The sequence below is a fragment of the Euleptes europaea genome, chromosome 3, assembly GCF_029931775.1.
Source record: "Euleptes europaea isolate rEulEur1 chromosome 3, rEulEur1.hap1, whole genome shotgun sequence".
NCBI classification, from domain to species: Eukaryota; Metazoa; Chordata; class Lepidosauria; order Squamata; family Sphaerodactylidae; genus Euleptes; species Euleptes europaea.
This window is the reverse complement of record NC_079314.1, coordinates 16,005,975-16,026,483: the sequence shown is the minus strand read 5'-3', so window position 1 is coordinate 16,026,483 and position 20,509 is coordinate 16,005,975.

The following is a 20,509-nucleotide window of genomic DNA, read 5'->3' as shown; positions in this document are numbered from 1 at the left end:
AATATAATCCACTAACTAAATTAGTAATATCCGTTTTTGCCAGTTTATCCCAATATGTGATGGCCTTCATCCATGTTTTTTTTTAATTCTTCCATATCTTTTCCGTGTAGGGATTCTGTTAATTTGGCCAGAAATCTTCAACAGGCCCTTTGGGGATGCGGAGGGAGGGACTGGGATGCCTCAGAGGGAACCGGTTGGAGGGGAAGCGGGAGGCCCGGGTTTCCTTCCTCCTCTCCCAACCCGGCTGAAGAGGACCCAAGGGCGCCAGCCTTTGAGTTCTCCAGAACTCTTCGCCAGGCTGAGATGTTGCCATGATGGAAAGCCATGATGGAGCCGCCTTTGTGTTGGGGAGCACCGGAGACACGCCAGGCAACGGTGCAAGCTTGCGGGTCCCCCAGAAATCTTTGGCAGGCCCTTTGGGGATGAGGGACTGGAAGTGAGGGAGTGAAGGGCTAAGATGCCCCAGAGGGAAAGGGCTGGGGGGAAAGCAGGAGGCCCGGGTTTCCTTCCGCCTCTCCCAACCCGAATGAAGAGGACCCAAGGGCGCCAACCTTTGAGTTCTCCAGAACTCTTCGCCAGGCTTAGATATTCGGAAGGGAGGGGAGGCAGAGAAGGCGTTTGGTGGCTTTCCGGAGAAGGAAGTAGAACGGGGAACCGAGATTCTCCCAGGTTCAGCCCCAGGAGGGCGAGGGCCCCACTACTGAAGAGCAGAGGATGAGAGAGAGTATAGTGGATCGGTGGGGGGGGGGAGACACACGAGGGAACATCATTTATGAAGACCAGCCCAAAATACCATGACAGAAAGTGCAAGCTTTTGAGCTTCCCCGAACGCTTCATTAGGCTGGATGTTACAGGGAAGCAAAAAAGGATATCTCATGGTGGTTTGCTTCTGGTACAAAAACCAGGAGTGGCGAAATGATTCCCAAGAAGGGCTGGTGGTGGGCAGGAGCTTGGATACCTGCCTGTCTTCTGAATTTAGAGGTAGGTTGGGTGGGGAAAGATGAACCTTAACTGAGAAAGAGAAGCCACCTTAGAGAAGAACAAGTGAGAAGGCCTGCTTTTCACAGCGGGATCAGAAGTCCTAGCGTATACAGCTTATGAAAAGTAGCTTCCTTCCTATAAATGGCAGAAACAGGAGCCAAAGCAAATCACTGGATGGAAGAATTCTAAAGCAAAATATGCTTTGCTTTCAAATATCCATATATATATATATTATATATATATATATATATATATATATATATATATATATATATATATATATATATATATATATATATATATATATATATATATATATATATATATATATATATATTTGAATATATCAAATATTCAAATAATCTAACTGAATTTGCTGCAATATTGCCCTCGTGTCATGCTGTGAACCGGTGCCGGTTGAGAGCTGGGAGAGATAAAACATCCAAAGTACATAGTTTAAGGTTCGGTGTCGACAGAGGTTGCTGATAGAACCCAGAATTCCAGCTGCGCATCTTCCTGAGTGCCTTTTTGCATCAGCTGCCCGGCTCGAAGCCGCTCTGCTCTTCTGTGACCTCAGAGCAGCTAAACCAATAGCGGCTGGAATAGACACAATGCTTCTGCCTGCCGCTGTGACATCACAGCAGATCAGCCAACCACTGCCAAACAACACTCCAAGCCCACACAGGCTGTGAGCCAACCAACTGCCTTTATTTGCAACAAGAGCCCCGTGGCGCAGAGTGGTAAGCTGCAGTACTGCAGTCCCAAGCTCTGCTCACGACCTGAGTTCGATCCCAACGGAAGTCGGTTTCAGGTAGCCAGCTCAAGGTCGACTCAGCCTTCCATCCTCCCGAGGTCGGTCAAATGAGGACCCAGCTTGCTGGGGGTAAAGGGAAGATGACTGGGGAAGGCACTGGCAAACCACCCCGTAAACAAAGTCTGCCTAGGAAAAGTCGAGATGTGACTTCACCCCATGGATCAGGAATGACCCGGTGCTTGCACAGGGGACCTTTGCCTTTTTAAGCGGCAGTTGGACCCAGAGGTTACTGGAAAAGGGTGGCCAAAGGATCCTGCCTGCGTCTCTGGCAGGTGTACACCTCCTTCCGCCCCCAAGGAGGTGAGTCAGAAGCCAGGTTTGCTTTACAATCCAATAAACCCAAGAGCAAACATCGGTTGAGATTTGCCTCATTGCTTATCAGACATTGCTATTGTATGGGCACACGCCATTCTGGCACCGCACCAGGTCCGGCCGCTCATCATGAACCACCGATCTATATTCCAGCATTTGGTGGAAGAAAAAAAAGCCCATTTGGTTTGTGCTAAGCAAACCAGAAAAGAGGAGGCCAGAGGTATGATTCACTTCAAGGGACCCTGGTAACCAGAGAAGTCAACTTCCCAGCAACACGGACACTGAGTTGGGAAGGGTGATTTTTTTTTTTAATTGAAATTTGGTGGGAAGTGAAACACATGCAGTAATTCCAGATGACAGATCTCAGAAGCTAAGCAGGGTCAGCCCTGGTTAGTACTTGGATGGGAGACCACCAAGGAATACCAGGGTTGCTGTGCAGAGGAAGGCACTGGCAAACCACCTCTGATAGTCTCTTGCCATGAAAACCCCAAAAAGGACTCACCATAAGTCGGCTGCAACTTGACGGCACTTTAAACACACACAGCCATGTTAATCTGCAGCAGTAGAATAGAAGAAGAGGTGGTTTTTATATGCTGACTTTCTCTACCACTTAAGGAAGAATCAAACTGGCTTACAATCACCTACCCTTCCCCTCCCCACAACAGACACCCTGTGAGGTAGGTGGGGCTGAGAGAGCTCTAAGAGAGCTGTGACTGGCCCAAGGTCACCCAGCTGGCTTCACGCATAGGAGTGGGGATACAAATCCAGTTCACCAGATTAGCCTCCGCTGCACATGTGGAGGAGTGGGGAATCACACCCGGTTCTCCAGATTAGAGTCCCCCGCTCCAAACCACCATTCTTAACCACTACACTACACTGGCTCACAGGAATCCACTGGCACCTTAAAGACTAACAGTATTTCTTCCAGCGTAAGCATTCGTGAATCAGAGCTCACATCATCCGAGGCACTGGAAGATGTGTGTGTGCAAAGTGCCGTCAAGTAGCAGCCGACTTATGGCGACCCCTTTGGGGGGGGGGCGTTTCATGGCAAGAGACTAACAGAGGTGGTTTGCCAGTGCCTTCCTCTGCACAGCAACCCTGGTATTCCTTGGTGGTCTCCCATCCAAATACTTACCAGGGCTGACCTTACTTAGCTTTTGAGATCTGACGAGATCAGGCTAGCCTGGGCCATCCAGGTCAGGACATGAGGAGCCCCATGGCGCAGAGTGGTAAGCTGCAGTACTGCAGTCCAAGCTTTGCTCAAGTAGCCGGCTCAAGGTCGACGCAGCCTTCCGTCCTTCCGAGGTCGGTAAAATGAGTACCCAGCTTGCTGGGGGTAAAGGGAAGATGACTGGGGAAGGCACTGGCAAACCACCCCGTAAACAAAGTCTGCCTAGGAAACATCGGGATGTGACGTCACCCCATGGGTCAGAAATGACCCGGTGCTTGCACAGGGGACCTTTACCTTACTGGAATATACATGGAGTATCATTGCTGATCATTTTATTGTAAACTGTGTTTGTTTTAATTGTTTAATTGTCTTAAATGGTTGTGAGCTGCTCTGAGTCTGACCTGGTCAGGAAGGGTGGCCTAAAAATCCAATAAAATAACTAACTCAATAAACTAGGCTGATTTATATAGACAAGAGAAAGGGGAAGGGGTGTTGCAAAGAGAGGCCCTTTCAAAACAATATCCCTTAGAGTGGGTATGAGACACTACCGGATTGTGGTTAGAGAGGCAAAACCTACTGCAAGGTGACATAAAATAAGTGGACTCAGTAGGACGTTATACGGTTATAGCTGAATTAATTGACATCTGTTAAGGGGCAAGATATGCAAGACATTAGTGCCTAATATGAGCTAGGAATCCAAGGTTTCTATTATGCCATGGGGGGAGGGGGTAAAGGTCCCCTGCGCAAGCACCGGGTCATTCCTGACCCATGGGGTGACGTCACATCCCGACGTTTCCTAGACAGACTTTGTTTACGGGGTGGTTTGCCAGTGCCTTCCCCAGTCATCTTCCCTTTACCCCCAGCAAGCTGGGTCCTCATTTTACCGACCTCGGAAGGATATAAGGCTGAGTCGACCTTGAGCCGGCTACCTAAAACCAACTCCCGTTGGGATCGAACTCAGGTCGTGAGCAGAGCTTGGGGATTGCAGTACTGCAGCTTACCACTCTGCGTCATGGGGCTCTGGGGGGGCGTACATTGTCTTAAAAATGCAGCAATTCCACACTGGGTTCTCTTGGGGGGGGGTGTGCTGTGGCTCAGTGGTAGACCTTATGTTTGGGATGCAGATGATCCTAAATTCAACCCCCAGCATCTCCAATTTAGTAGAAGAAGAAGAGTTAGTTTTTATGACCCGCTTTCCTCAACCTTTAAAGAGCCTCAAAGCAGCTTACAACCACCTTCCCCTCCCCACAACAGACCCCTTGTGAGGTAGGTGGGGCTGAGAGAGTTCGGAGAGAAGTGTGACGGGCCCAAGGTCAACCAGCAGGCTTCATGTGGAGGAGTGGGGATACCAACCTGGTTCACCAGATGAGAGTCTGCTGCTCCCATGGAGGTGTGGGGAATCAAACCCGGTTCTCCAGATTAGAGTACACCGCTCTTAACCACTACACTATGTTGGATCAGGTGGCTGGTAATGCAAAAGACTTCCAACTGGGATCATGGAGAGCTGCTGCCAGGCTGAGTAGACAATACTGACCTTGATAAGACAAGGGTCTGCCTCAGTAGAAGGGTCTGTCACCCGTGTCAGGCGGGCCTGATCATTCTGATGGATTATTAATGATGGAGTCAGTGAGCAGAAGGTGAGATGCAGAGAAGGTGATGCGGAGCTTCATTGGAGCCAACAAGAAAAGTGGAGGCACCCACGGTGACTGCCGAGTGACCTCGACCTACCTCGCAGGTTTGTTGTGAGGATAAAATGGGTCAGGGTGCAAACACCAAGCCTCCTGAAAGAAGAGAGAGATAAAAATGTGGCCTGAGACCATGAAGATACCTGCGGGACCGCCTGTCCCATTCTCAACATGTGGGACGGCTTCAGACCAACACCTATCCGTTGTTCCTTCTAGTAGGGTAGTTTTAACATCCACGGCTAGATCTAAGGCTTTTTCAGTGGCAGCTCTGGTTTTATGGAATAGCCTTCCTTGAAATAATGAGGAAGGCTTCCCACAAGTCGGGATCTCACAAGTTGTGCAAGTTGGAATTATACAAGGAAGTTTTGGACTATTTTTTTTTAATTACATAGGTTCTTTTTGTTTCTATGGACTCTTCCACTGCATATTGCTTTGTTATCATTGTAACTTGCCTTGACAGAGCAATGCGAAGCAGGTCTACACAGAATCCTACCCTGGTCAATTCAACGGGGCTGACTTCCAAGATCGGGTTCTCATGATGCACCGCAAGTCCAGCTTTGGAGAAAGGTGAGATAAAAATTTGACAGACAGGTGGGCAGACAGACAGACAGATAGACAGATGAATTCACATCCTCCAAAGAATGAGCTTGCATTGGCCGTTTTCCTCGAGTTTGTCTCTTTGTTCTTTCAAAGTGGTATGTAACCAATCATGTTGAACAGGGGCGAAGCATTCAGTTTGGAATGAACTAAGGTGGTTTTTTTGTGTGCATGTGTGTGTTTTTTAAAGAAATCTATATATTTGTTATACCAATATTTGCACAGGCATAGCTGGGGCAGGGGGAATTGCGTCTTTCAGCCATGCCTGGCTACCAGCTGTTGGGAGAGATATTTTGCATAATAGTTGAGGAGACATCTCTTTTCTGTCTTGGACCACTGGGATAATAAAGGGAAGCTGTCATTCTCAGCATTATCCACAAGATGTCCCCCGTTCCCTGAGATGCCTCTGCGCCTTCAATTGTGGTTCAATACTCTGGATGGCTTAGGCTAGCCTAATCTCCTCGGATCATAAGAACATAAGAAAAGCCATGCTGGATGAGACCAAGGCCCATCAAGTCCAGCAGCCTGTTCACACAATGGCCAACCAGGTGCCTCTAGGAAGCCCACAAGCAAGACGGCTGCAGCAGCACCATCCTGCCTGTGTTCCACAGCACCTCGGGAGCTAAGCAGGGTTGGCCCTGGTTAGTACTTGGATGGGAGACCAACAAGGAAAACCATAGTTGCTATGCTGAGGAAGGCAATGGCAAACCACCTCTGAACGTCTCTTGCCTTGAAAACCCTACGGGGTCACCATATGTCAACTGCTACTTGATGGCAGATTGAAAATAAGACAGCCAATACTGGAATGGCACTGTATAAATCTAGGGTACACCTTGATTTAGAATACCGTGCACAGTTGTGGTCACTGCATCACAAAAAGGTTATTGCAGAGTTGGGAAAATTACAGAACAGAGCGAACAAGATGATTGAAGGGGCTGGAGCCCCTTTCTTGTGACCAACAGCTGGAGAGTCTGGGACTTCTCTGTTTAGAAAAAAAAAAAAGAGTTAGTTTTTGTAGGCTGTCTTTCTCTACCGCTCATGTGGAGGAGTGGGGAATCAAACCCGGTTCTCCAGATTAAGAGTCCACCGCTCTTAAGCACTACACCACTAACTACAAGGCGATTGAGGGAGGGGAACATGAGAGAGGCTTGCAAAATGATGCAAGGGGTAGAAGTGGATAGAGAGGACTTTTTTACACGCTTCCATAATACTTGGGGGCACCCAATGAAGCCTCTACACGATCAATTCAGGACAGACAAAAGAAAGCACTTCTTCTCTCAATGAGCAATTAAATGGTAGAATTCACTGCCAGAGGATGTAGTGATGGAATACAGTTCCATCAATGGCTACTGCTGGTCACGGTGACTGAAGAGAGCCTCCATATACAGAGGCAGCAAACCGCTGAAGGCCAGTGCCAGGAGGCAACATCAGGGAAAGGTACGGTTGCCAGGTCTCTCTTTGCCACCAGCAGGAGGTTTTAGGGGCAGAGCCTGAGGAGAGCAGGGTTTGGGGAGGGGAGGGGCTTCAATGCCATAGAGTCCAATTGCCAAAGCGGCCATTTTCTCCAGGTGATCTGGTCTCTATCGGCTGGAGATCAGTTGTAATAGCGGGATATCTCCAGCTAGTAACTGGAGGTTGGCAACCCTAGGGAAAGGGTAGACTACCTGAGAGCCAGCGTGGTGAGAGGGGTTAAGAGCAGCGGACTCTGATCTGGAGAGCCGAGTTTGATTCCCCGCCCCTCCACATGAGCGGCGGACTCTAATCTGATGAACCGGGTTCAGTTCCCCACTCCTCCACATGAAGCCAGCTGGGTGACGTTGGGCCAGTCACAGTTCTCTCTGAACTCTCTCAGCCCCACCTACCTAACAGGGTCTCTGTTGTGGGGAGGGGAAGGGAAGGTGATTGTAAGCCGGTTTGATTCTCCTTAAAAGGTAGAGAAAAATCGGCATATAAAAACCAACTCTTCTTCTTCAGGGCTCTTGTTATGTTCTTAAGCCCTCTCTCAGGTCGAAGCCATTTTTTGGTCCAAAACAGCTCACATGAGAAAGTTAGGCTTTGTCTACACTAGGTCTTGACCAATTTTTTAAAAAGAACAGCTTCTTGTTTGGGCAATGGCAACACGACTGGTGAACACCCGCTGCGTTGTGCAATCGGCTGTCTCGTTGCACAAGCACAGTTGCCTAATGGTTTGAGCGGTGCCGGCGTTGCACAAGGCATCCGTGCAGAAGCAAGATTGGCGGAGGACCTTTCAATAATGGCTCTCCAGAAATTTCCAGAGAAGTGTAAGAGGAAAGACCAGCTGCCAATGAAGATCCTGTACAGGTGGGCTGGTTTCAGGGTTGGAGGGGGTCTGGGCAGAGGGTGCTCAGAGGCCACCCTCCTCTCTTCTGCCCACCGCCAGACCCCCGCTCACACTTCTCTTCTGGCCCCCACTCACCTTCCACCTTCCTGGACATCCTTCTGCTGACAGTTAGGGTTGCCAAGCTCCAGGTGGTGGCTGGAGGTTTCCTGCTACCCTGTTTCCCCGAAAATAAGACATACCCATAAAATAAGCCGTAGCAGCATTTCAAAGCATTTGCGCAATATAAGCCATACCCCGAAAATAAGACATGGTCCCGACGGGACTGCGTGAAGACCGGGAGGAGCCCAGCTGAGCAGAGGCGGTCCTTTACTTTATTTTATTAAATTTTATTTTATTTTATTAAGTACCATAATAAAAATAAGACATCCCCTGAAAATAAGCCATAGTGTGTCTTCTTGAGGAAAAATAAATATAAGACAGTGTCTTATTTTCAGGGAAACACGGTAGTACAACTGATCTCCAGGCGACAGAGATAATTTCCTCTGGAGGAAATGGCCGCTTTGGCAATTGGACTCTATGGCATTGAAGTCCCTCCCCTCCCCAAACCCCGCCCTCCTCAGGCTCCACCCCCAAAATCTCCACGCATTTGCGAATCTGGAGCTGGCAACCCTAGCTGACACCTCCACTGCCCTCAGTCCCTGCCACCTGCATGTTCTTTCCTCAGTGGTAGTAGGTGGTTCGTGTGGCTGGGAGTGCCACTGCTGTGACCATTAAGGGCGCTGCTTTTACCACCCTCGCATTCTTCCTTGGTGGGGCTGGGATATCGAAGTGAATGGATGAGGGGAGGGTGATCAGGCAGGTGGCAGAGAAGGTGTGTGAGCAGGGGTCGGTGGCAGTGGGTCCTGCAGAAGCCCTGAGCTCTGGCAGATGACCCATCTCAGAGTATGCTGGCACCGGCTGTGAGGGGAAGAGGGAACTGCAGAAGGTGCAGTCCACCAGGCATGAAGGGGAGAAAAGAAACACATGCCTTCTTCTCCAGCCCTACAAGAAGGGTTGCCAACCTCCAGCTGGTATTGCATGTGTTATAAAAGTCCAATATTGGTACAAAAGCCTGTTAAGAGTATATGTAGTAGTGAATCTTCTTATTTTCAGATGTCCTTCAGCCAGGTACAAGAGAAAAAGCAGTTTCCAAGAAAAGAAGGGAAGGCGGCCGTTTCCAATTCTTCCTCAGTCCCACTTCAATTCCTTAACACAAATCAGTACATCCAATAAACACTCCCCATATCCCTTCTTATTCCACAATTTTAACAATTTCAACAGTAATATAAATAATACTTACGATACATGACGGTACAAAGTCTCCTCTCAATTTATAACTGGAACCACCTCTAGTATAATCCAATTTTCATTAGTTCCATTATTAGGAAAGTCAGACCGGTTCCCAGAGGGATAACCTAAAAGAATGGCAGAGCTCCTCTCCTATTTTACTACTGTCTAGATTACCTGCAGGTGTGTGTGACAACCCCACATAGGCACTTAAAGGGATACTGCGTTGTAACTTAGATAAAGCAGGAGAGAGGTCATTATCAAGATTTAAACCATTAGGTGTAATGGTATCAAAAAGGTGTATAAAGTATGCTTCTTTTTGCCGCAAGATTCTTTCTGTGTCTCGTCTATCAAAACGTTTCCTCTGCAGATGCCAAATGACAAAAAAGTAAGTTGTTCTCAGAATGTTTGTTCGTAAGAAAATGTTATACGACTGGAGCATCTTTGATCTTGGCTCTAATCCTTGATCTATGCTGTAATATACTGGTTTTGACTGGTCTGAGACTGGACCCCACGTACATCTTACCACATGGACATAAAAGACAGTACATGGTATTCCTGGTTTCACAATGAATGAATTCCCTCAAACGGAATACAAATTGTGAGTCAGTGCCTTAACCTCCAGACTTAGATTACAGGCCACACGTTTATGACATTTAGAATGCCCTGTGATTTTAGATTTAATACTGGAGCTAACCAACATATCTGAATGCACCAATTTGTCTCTAAGGGACATGGTTCATCTGTACCCAATGCTGGAGGGATTTTCACAATTTTGGAAGTGAGGCTGCGAAGGATGGGGTTTGAGAAGGAGAAGGGCTTCAGTGGGGTACAATTCCATAGAGTCCACCTTCCGAAGTGGCCATTTTCTCCAGGTGAACTGATCTCTGTCACCTGGAGATCAGTTGTAATGATGGGAGATCTGCAGCTATTACCTGGAGGTTGGCAACCCTATTATTAGGGCTCCAATGTTTAATCAGCTTATCAATTAAAACCTTTTGATTCCCTAAAAAGATGCCCCACTTAATCAATACATATTTTTAAAGTATTGCTTTAATAATGTTTTTTAATATCAGATGGCAAGCATCCTCTTGGAAGCAGCATTCCTGGTACACCCCCCCAGAGAACATTACTTTCTTCAAACAACAATCTTTTAGTGGTCCCCGGCCCAAAGAGCATTAGGCTGTCCTCGACCAGGGCTCGGGCTTTTTTTTCTCTTTCATCAAGCTGGTCAGTCTGGCCATCACTGCAAATTCATCCATCTTTTGTTGCCACTTTTCCAAATCTGGAATGTCCTCCTGTTTCCAAGATGCTGCTAGTACTAGCCTAGCCGCCGTTGTTAAATAGCCAAATATTTCTCTATGGTTTCTGTCCAAATTTTCTGGCTCAATTCCTAGCAACCTAGTTTCTGGGTTCAAAGGAAATTTGATTCTTAAAACTTGATGAATTTGTATTCAAAATTTCTTAATTTTTTTGCATGTCCACCACAAATGAAAATATGTCTTGAATAAGTTATAACTTCAATTACTGGTTCTCTCCTACAGAACGACAAAAATCGAGAGACTCTGGGCAGATGAAGGAAGGTGAGCCCACATTACCAACAATCTTTTCACAATAACCTATTTATCAAAAAATAACATCGCTCTGTTTAAAATTCTTGCAGGGGATCAGACAAAAACATACATGCCACTTGATAACGTGTGAGCGAAACGAGTGCCAAAGCCGGGCGGCTCGCCACAGCTGTGCTTTTTAAGACAAGATTCAGTCAAGACTGTGTTAATTTACAACTTGTGTTAAAGTCATCGTTTTTGTTAAAATTCATGTGGTGCTTCGCTGTCGTCATTTTGATATTTACCCATAGAGTTTTGTCCAAAATGCCTGAGTGTCCCCAGGATCCCCTGGTGATGCGCTGACACCACTCCCAGGCGCATGGGGAGTGACAGTGCTTTGAAGGTGAGGTCATTATATCACTGGCGAGGGCCACTGGCAATGGCAGAGTCGCCCCGCTGGTTGCCATGCCCGGCTTAGCAACCCTAACAGCCCATTCCTAACCTTTGGCAGCCAGACCACCCCACCAGCATTGGGGCCACTCACGGCGGCATAAGTAGCCCAGGCAGTGGCACGGGGGGGGGGGGGCAACACCGGTGCAGCCCCTTCCTGGCCTCCTGAGGACTTTCGTCCTTGGAGGTCAGGAATGGGCTGTGAATGTTATGCCAAATGAGATGGAGGAAAGCTTGGACTGGCTTGTTGCTTTGGGGGAAGATATGGAAGAAGCAAGTGGTACCGGAACCATACTGGTCCTTTAGTGGCAGCCCCATCTCTTTGCAATTCCATCCTAAAACTCCTTGTTGGCTACCACCCAATGCAGAGTTAAACACACTTAAATCCATTGACAGACTCAGTGGAAAGCTGCTATCGACAGTTTGGCATAAGACATATGTGTGGGTAAAGTGCCGTCAAGTCGCCCATCCAAGAAGGAGGAGGAGGAAGAAGAGTTGGTTTTTATTTGCCAATGTTCTCTACCTTTTAAGGAGAATTAACCCACCTTTCAATTGCCTTCCCTTTTTCTCCCCACAACAGACACCTTGTGGGGTAGGTGGGGCTGAGAGAGTTCTGAGAAAACTGACTAGCCCAAGGTCACCCAGCAGGCTTCACATGGAGGAGTGGGGAAACCAACCCAGTTCACCAGATTAGAGTCCGCCACTCATGTGGAGGAGCAGGGAATCAAACTCTGTTCTCCAGATTAGTCCACCGCTCTTAACCACTACACCCACTGGCTGATCCTGCTTAGCTTCTGAGATCTGACGAGATCAGGCTATACCATGCTGCCTTCCCTCCCATGGCATATACATATTGCCAAAATATGTACAAATGTGTTTGCCATAGAGAGGGGCCTGAGGTTAAGTGTTTACCCTATCCTGAATCTCTCTTGCACAGAGACCCACACCCCAAATCCCTTCACTTCTTGAAGCAATCCTGATGTTTCTCCATTTCACAGTTAAATCAGTGTTGCAATTTTCTGATGACTGATGGCTAAGCTGGTAATATGGCATAACCACTTCTCCTTTTCTGAGGTATATATTTATGGGGAATGGGAAAAGCCAGAGAGAAAGGCAGATTGAAGAAACACTCTTGCCAAAGGTAAGATCGTTTCTCTTATTATTCAGCACGATCTAGCCATTGAAGTGCCATTGATTTGGGGGAACTTTCAAAAATTGAGGAACGCCCCCTCCCCCAGCATCCCTCTGTCCAGTTTTGGGGTTGCCATGTTAAGAACTGTAGGCGAATTTGCTTCTTCTCTCGAATGTCAGCCATCTGACTGAGAATTTTCTCCTGAGGGCAGTTTTGCAAAGGGAGGCTAACCATTCATGCATGGGAGGTTTTGCCTTGGATTTGCCGCTCTCTAGATGCGCATTTTCCCCATCCGAATTCTCAAAACTCTGCACGGGGGCTTATTTTTGAGTTTTGAAAATTCGGATGGGGAAAATGCACATCCAGAGAGCAGCAAATCCAAGGCAGAACCTCCCGTGCTTTTTCTTTCCACATCCTCATTTTTTTCCCCTCTTGCTGTACTGTTTTGTAGGTTCCTACGGCTAAGAACAAAGTTGGAGAGGGACTGAAATTCCAGGGAGGAGAGAAGAGAAGATGGGGTGTCATCTCCTCAAAATCTTGATTCCTGCGGTCATTTTCGCACCCCTGCTTTGGGAAGGTAAGAAGGAGGCTGGCTTGAGGGCTGTAAGACTCAGCAACACAGTTCTGCCTGGAAGGTTGTTCTATCGATCTCTTATCATTCAGGACTGGGGTGGAGAATGGTGTTAGCTAGTTTGGTGCTTGAGTTTCTTTGTCTTCTCACTGCAGGCGCCCAGTGCGAGCATTCAGGGTACAAGCTGAAAGTCCCTCCTGTAGTGATTGTGCAAGACGGGCTCTGCGTGGACATCCCGTGCACGTTCACGTTTCCACCCTCACATCATAACCCACACGTTAAATTGTACGGGTATTGGTATGTGGAAGACAAGCAAAGAAGAAGGCCGCAACTAGTGGCCACCAATAACCCAAGGAGAAGAGAGGAGATAAATGCTCGCTTTCGGCATCGTTTTGGAGTGTCTGAGCAGAAACTGAACCAAGGCGACTGCACCCTCACCATCAGGGATGCCGAAGTAGCCGATAAGGGTGTTTACCACTTCAGAATAGAAGGTCCCACGCATTACAGTTACTCTGAAGGAGAAGAAAGAGTATCTGTCACCGTGACAGGTAAGGAGGGTGCTGTGATCTTGGTTGAAGTCCCCGTCTGGTATAATTTCCCCATCATTTTGCGGCTGAGTAGGATTTGCTTACCAAGATTGTCTCTTTCAAGGCAGGCAATTGGGGGCAAGTATGGGGGATCTAGTAATGCTGGAGTCTATGCATAACTGGGCAACCCAAGAAGAACCTAGAGCAGGGTTGTCAAACATAAGGCCCGCAGGCCAGGTCCGGCCCCTTGAGATCTCTTATTCGGCCCGCGAGCCAGCTGAGGCAGCCACCACCCCCTCACTCTCAATGTAGGCTGGTGGGGCATAGCCCGGCCCGACCAAGTGACATTTATGTCATATCTGGCCCTCGTAACAATTAAGTCCAACAGCCCTGGTCTAGACCATTTGTAGTTTTGAAGTAGGGTTGCCAACCTCCAGGTTCTAGCTGGAGATCTCCTGCTATTACAACAGATCTCCAGGAGACAGAGATCAGTTCCCTGGGAGAAAATGGCCACTTTGGTAATTGGACTCTATGGCATTGAAGTCCTTCCCTCCCCAAACCTCGCCTTCCTCAGGCTCCACCCCAAAAACCTCCCACCGGTGGATAATAATGGATCCATTATTCAATTTGGGGGGTGGGGTGGAAGGAATCATGGCTCCAATTCATCTGACAAAGGTGGGAAGGGAAGAATGGGCTTGGTACGGTTAACATATTCTCTCTTCTTTTTCCAGAGAGAGAACTAGAAATAACTGTTTTAGAGCCACTGCGAGCAGGACAAAGAGAAAGCATCTTTTGCAAAACCCAAATTTGTAATTACTTGAGCATTCCCCAATTTACTTGGGCGCATATTTCAAACATCTCAGTCCTGGAGACCTCCCGAAATGTGAACCACAACAGTGTAGAGGGCCGCATGGATTTCATCCCTACAGTGGCCGACCATCAGCAAAATGTCATCTGTAAAGTCACCTACGGAGAAGGGTCCAGCCGTAGGACCGCTGAGAAGACTGTCACACTCAACGTCCACTGTGAGCAGCTACTCAGATCCTAACCCCCAATACCTTTCGGTGATCATTTTTACCAACGCCGAACTGAAAATCGGGTTCAACCAGAGCTGGGTGTTTTTTGGGGGTGGGCTGCTCCAGCAAATTTAGGTGAAGTGTGGTTAGGATGGTACTTCCTAAACTTTTGATAGCTGATACACATGCCCCCCCCCCAAAATTAAATGGGAGGGACATTTTAGTCTTACTCTCTAAAGGAATGGGCTGTATAAGGCATACAGTAGCAGGTGTTTGGCTGTGGCTATCTTCATGGAACTGCTTTATAGCCAGCGTGGTGTAGTGGTTAAGAATGGTGGTTAAGAGCAGTGGACTCTAATCTGGAGAACCGGGTTTAATTCCCCACTCCTCCACATGAGCAGCAGAATCTAATCTGGTGAACTGGATTGGTTCCCCCACTCCTCCCCATGAAGCCTGCTGGGTGACCTTGGGCTAGACACACTCTCTCAGCCCCACCTACTCACAGGGGGAAGGGAAGGTGATTGTAACCTGGTCTGATTCTCCTTTAAAAGGTAGAGAAAGTTGGCATATAAAAACCAACTCCTCCTGTTCCTCCTCCTCCTCCTTGTAGAATCATAGTGTTAGAAGGGACCACCAGGGTCATCGAGTCCAACCCCCTGCACAATGCAGGAAATTCACAACTACCTCCCCCCACCCAGTGACCCCTACTCCATGCCCTAGACCATTTGTAGTTTCAAAGGCAGCCTCTAATTGAGGGTGTTGATGGATCCATTTTTCTATTTGGGGGTGACGTGGAAGGAATCATGGCTCCAATTCATCTGAAAAGGTGGGAAGGGAAGACTGGGCTTGGTAGGGTTAACGTAAACTCTCCTCTCTTTCCAGAGAGAAAACTATAAATAATTGTTTTAGGGCCACTTCTCCTCCTCCTCCTCCTCTTCTTCCTCTTCCTCTTCTTCTTTGTCTTCTTCCTTTTCCCTCCTCCTCCTCCTCTTCTTCCTCCTCCTCCTCCTCTTCCTCCTCCTCCTCTTTCTTCTTCTTCTACTTTCATTAGACCATTGTTCCATCTAGGTCATCATTCTCTGAGCTGACCGGCAGTGGCCTTTCAGGCAGAGAAAGATGCTTGTCTGGGGTGCTTATTCCCAGCATGTGTCTGCTGCCCCACATCCTTTCAGTGGAGGCGGCAGGGACTGACCTTGGGCCCTGGCTGCAAAGCAGTTGCTCTTCCACTGAGCCACAACCTCTCCTGTAAGAGGCAGAAGAGAGGCGGGGAGGGCTGGGCAAGGAAAACGGCAAATCAAAACTTGGCTGGAAGAACCGGACAGATACAACAGCCCTGTAATGTTTGCAGGCACAGGGATAGCCTGGGATATTAGATTCCATCCTGCCCAAAGCTGCAGCCTCAACCCTGACCAACGAGGGTTGCCAGCCTTCATGGGGGTCCCATCCTCCTCAGGCTCCACCCCCAAATCAACAGGAATGTCCCAACTAGGGTTGCCAACCTCCAGGTATTAGCTGGAGATCGCCTGCTATTACAACTGATCTCCAGCCGATAGAGATCAGTTCACCTGGAGAAATCGGCCACTTTGGCAATTGGACTCTATGGCATTGAAGTCCCTCCCCTCCCCACACCCCACCCTCCTCAGGGTCCACCCCTCCCCAAATCTCCAGGTATTTCCCAATCCGAAGCTGGCAACCCTCATCCCAACTCCGAGTTTGCAACCCTTTTACCAGCGGCGCTTCTCTTTGCGTTACAGATCCCCCCAGGATTCTGCCGTTCAGTGGGCACCTTGGATTCAACAGATGTAAGTTTTCTGTGTATTTAAGCCGACTCACAACGACACAATGGCATTCCATATGGCTGCTTAATCCACAGCCCTTAAGACAAATTGCCATAAATGTGTCTTTGAAAAACCTGAGTGGGTGAGTGAGGGATGGTTTCTGACAAGACGGCTGAGGTGTCCACTGTTATATCTGGGCATAAGAAGACCTGCATTCAGTTCCGACCTCTGTGATGGACTCTTTCTCTGCCCTTGGGCAAGTCATTCTCTCTCAGCCTCGGCTGCCCATCTGTAAAATGGGCATATTAGCAACCAATTTCATATTGTGGTCTTGTTTGCCCCCTTCTTTTGAACGTGCTGCCTTCCTAATACAGTCAAGTTGAATCCTCTTTAAAAAAAAACTCCTGGGAAAGTGTGTATGTTTGCTGTTTTCTTGGTTAGGGGAGAAACGGTGGAGGGTTTTCCAAAGTTTGAGGACCACCGTAATCATTCCCTGTTCCTTTGTAGTTGTGGACAGCTTCTCAAACGTCTCCCGGGTTGAAGCTCGGGTAGGCGACTCTCTCCTGGTACGTTGCGAGGCAGACGCCAACCCCCCGAGCAATCAAACGTGGGTCTCATCAGTTGGACTGCCCATAGTAGACAACGAACTGAAGCTTTCCAATCTGATATTGACTGAAGAGGGCGAATATGAGTGCTTGGCCAAGAACCAAGAAGGTTCCGCCAGGGCAACCTTCTACCTTCGTGTCAAAGGTAAGAGAAAACTGGGCTTCACCGACAGGGCTTTTGTTAGGATTTGCCAGCTGTTCGGTGCAATACCAAAACACTCTTGGACAGCAAAGGGGGGGATATTGGTGCCGCTTCAGGGGAATATTGGGGCTCTTGCTAGACAATGAGGCACAGTTGAGATTTGCAGCCGGAATGCATATTTGGATTCTCCCCACTCTAGACTGCAAAGAAGATTGGTTTTAACCATGAAACGCCTTGGAGAATCATAGAGTTGGAAGGGACCACCAGGGTAGGGTTGCTAGGTCCCCCTTCGCCACCGGCAGGAGTTTTTTTGGGTGGAGCCTGAGGAGGGCGGAGTTTGAGGAGGGGAGGGACTTCAATGCCATAGAGTCCCATTGCCACAGCAGCCATTTTCTCCAGGGGAACTGATCTCTGTCGACTGGAGATCAGTTGCAATAGCAGATCTCCAGCTAGTACCTGGAGGTTGGCAACCCTACACCAGGGTCATCTAGTCCAACCCCCTGCCCAATACAGCAAATTCACAACTACCTCCCCACCCCATCCACAGTGGCCCCTACTCCATGCTCAGAAGATTGACAAACAAAAATCCTCCAGGATCCCTGGCCAATCTGTAGCATGATGGCGGTCACTCCAAAAAGAATAACTCTGAAAAGAATATTGTTTTCCCTTGATAAAGCCCTCGGATAAAGAAAATGTGGTAATGCAGGGGGGAGGAGGAATTCAGTATCTAGAGAACTTGCAGGACAACAGTTAGCAGAGTCCGATGGGAACTGAAAATGGCCCGGAGCAAGCCAAGATGAGTAGTCCCTGCAAATGCTACAAACCAGCCCTACAGCTAGGGTTGCCAACTGCCAGGTACTAGCTGGAGATCTCCTGCTGTTACAACTGATCTCCAGCTGATAGAGATCGGTTCACCTGGAGAAAATGGCCGCTTTGGCCATTGGACTCTATGGCATCAATGTCCCTCCCTTCCCCAAGCCCCACCCTCCTCAGGCTCCGCCCCAAAAGCTCCCACCAGTTGCGAAGAGGGACCAGTGGCGACCCTAGTTTAAAACGCTAATTAGGATCGCCAATTACAGCGCTAATTAGGATCGCCAACCTGGAGGTGGAGCTTGGAGATTTCCCAGAATTACCACTTATCTCTAGACAACAGAGATCATTTCCCCTGGCAGGTTCAGAGGATGGACTCTCTGGCATCATACCCTGCTGAGGTGCCCCCCACCCCAAACCGCACCCTCTTTAGGCTTTTATCCCCAAATCTCGAGGAATTTCCCAACCATAGGTAGATCTTCAGATAGGGATGCTTGCCTCCAGGTGGGATCTGGGAGTCTCCCGGAACTACAGCTCATCTTCAGACTATAGAGATCAGCTCCCCTAGAGAAAATGGATGCTTTGGAGAGTGGACTCTATGGCAGGGTGCCCCACTGAAGTCTCTGTCCTCCCCAGGCTCCATCCCCAAACCTTCAGGAGTTTCCCAACCTGGATCTGGCAACCTTACCACCACCCCATTCCCCTCTGGTAGCCAGGGGGGACCTGGCAACCCAACCTCCAGGCCCCCTGGAGGTTGGCAAACCTATATTGTACCCCCTTCCTCTCTTCCTCTGAGCCATCTAATGTTGATCTCTCTTGTCTGCTTCTCCCAGGGCTCGAGGACGAGCAGTTTCCACTTGGGCCCTAAAGCCAGAAAAAGGCCCACTGCATCAATAGCGCAACCACGATCCCTTTTCACTGAACCTCCAAGAATATCTGAGACTACATTTCCACACACTGACTTCAAGTCATCGGCGGGAGGACCGCGAGGGAAACAGCCATGCATAAAAGTTCTGTGTGTCAAAAATTGAGCACCGTTTGATTTTGATTTTAGCTTGGAAATGCTGGTTTTAATTAATTAATTGTATGGAGCTGAATGTTTTATTGCGTTTTATGATATATTGTTGATATTAGCCTCCCTGAGCCCGGCTTTGGCCAGGATAGCAATGGGATATGAATCCAAAAAATAAAATAAAAATAAATAAATAAATAATAGGATTGTTTTAAACTTATTAGCGTGATGCTGCTCAAGGCCATTGGGTTGAACGAGTTGTTTCATTTAAGTAATAATGGGTGCTTTCATACATGCCAAATAATGCACTTTCAACGTCAAAATCTTTCAACTTTCAGAATGTCAAAATCCACTTGCAAATTATTGTTAAAATGCATGGAAAGTGGATTGAAACTGCATTATTCAGCATGTGTAAAAATGCCCAATGTCGGGATTGTCATTTGGCTGTATCGTTTATCAGCACAGCACTTCAGTAAACTGCTGAAATTTAGTTCAGGTTAAAATATTGCATCAGCATCCTCAACCTGATGATATATTACCTACTGGGCGAGAGAAGGGATTTGGATTTATAGCCCTAACAGGAAAGTTATATAGCTCTTCTGGAAACGATACAGTTCATATTAGAACCAAGATGCTCTTCCATTGCCAGGCAGCCATCAAATGTCCCTCTTCTCGTGCTGTGAGGGTTTGAATTTGGTGTTCAAACAGCACAGTCACTCTTCACTGATCTTATCGGTTGTGAAAGTCCAGCGGAGAAAAGGTGGCCTCTAAAAGTTTAAGCCATTCAGGATTTTATGTAAAGGTAAAAGTACCGGGGTGATGTCATATCATGACATTTACTAGGCAGACTATGTTTACGGGATGGTTTACCAGTGCCTTCCCCTGTCGTCTACACTTTACCCCCAGCAAGCTGGATACTCATTTTACCGACCTCGGAAAGATGGGAAACTGAGTCAACCTTGAGCCGGCGACCTGAAACCGAATTCCGTCGTGATCGAACTCAGGTCGTGAGCAGAGCTTTTGCGTGCGGTACTGCAGCTTACCACTCTGTGCCACGGGGCTCCTAATTTTATATACGTCACAATTAATACTTTGACGGCCAACCTAGATGTCATGGTAGGATATCTGCGAATGCCTCCCCTGCTATTGTTAAACCTTATGTTGCGGCAGGGTAGAGACCTGATTCTAATGGGGGTTGGGGGCACAGCAAAGTAACTGTTTTCCCCCATGTGCTTTTTCCCAGTTCAAATTGCCTCTCTGGGGGGGCGGTTATTTTCCCGTGGAGGACAACATGTAGGCACCATACAGGAAAGAATTGACCTCCTCTTCTCCACACCACAGCCCTATCTGAACCACAGCCTAGCATGGCTGAAATTTAAGTAATAACAACAACAACAACAGGGAATCCATTCACCGTTGACCTGTTTCCACACCTAATATGGTTCTGAATTGTGCCTGGTAGATGGTTGAAAGCCTTGCCTATGAAATGCCTTGCCCTTTTAAGATCACTGGATACTTACTGGATGCTGTCTTTTAAATAAAAGTTCTTTTTAGTCAGAGTTCTAACAGGAGGGGTCCATTCTCCCAAATGTTGCTTTATGGCCTGCTTCTAGCATTGATTAGGCTTGCCAACTCTGAGCTGAGAAATTCCTGGAGATGTGGGAGTCCAGCATGCCTGGGGTGGGTGGGGTTTGGAGAGGGGAGGTCTCCCCTCTTACCATCACCACT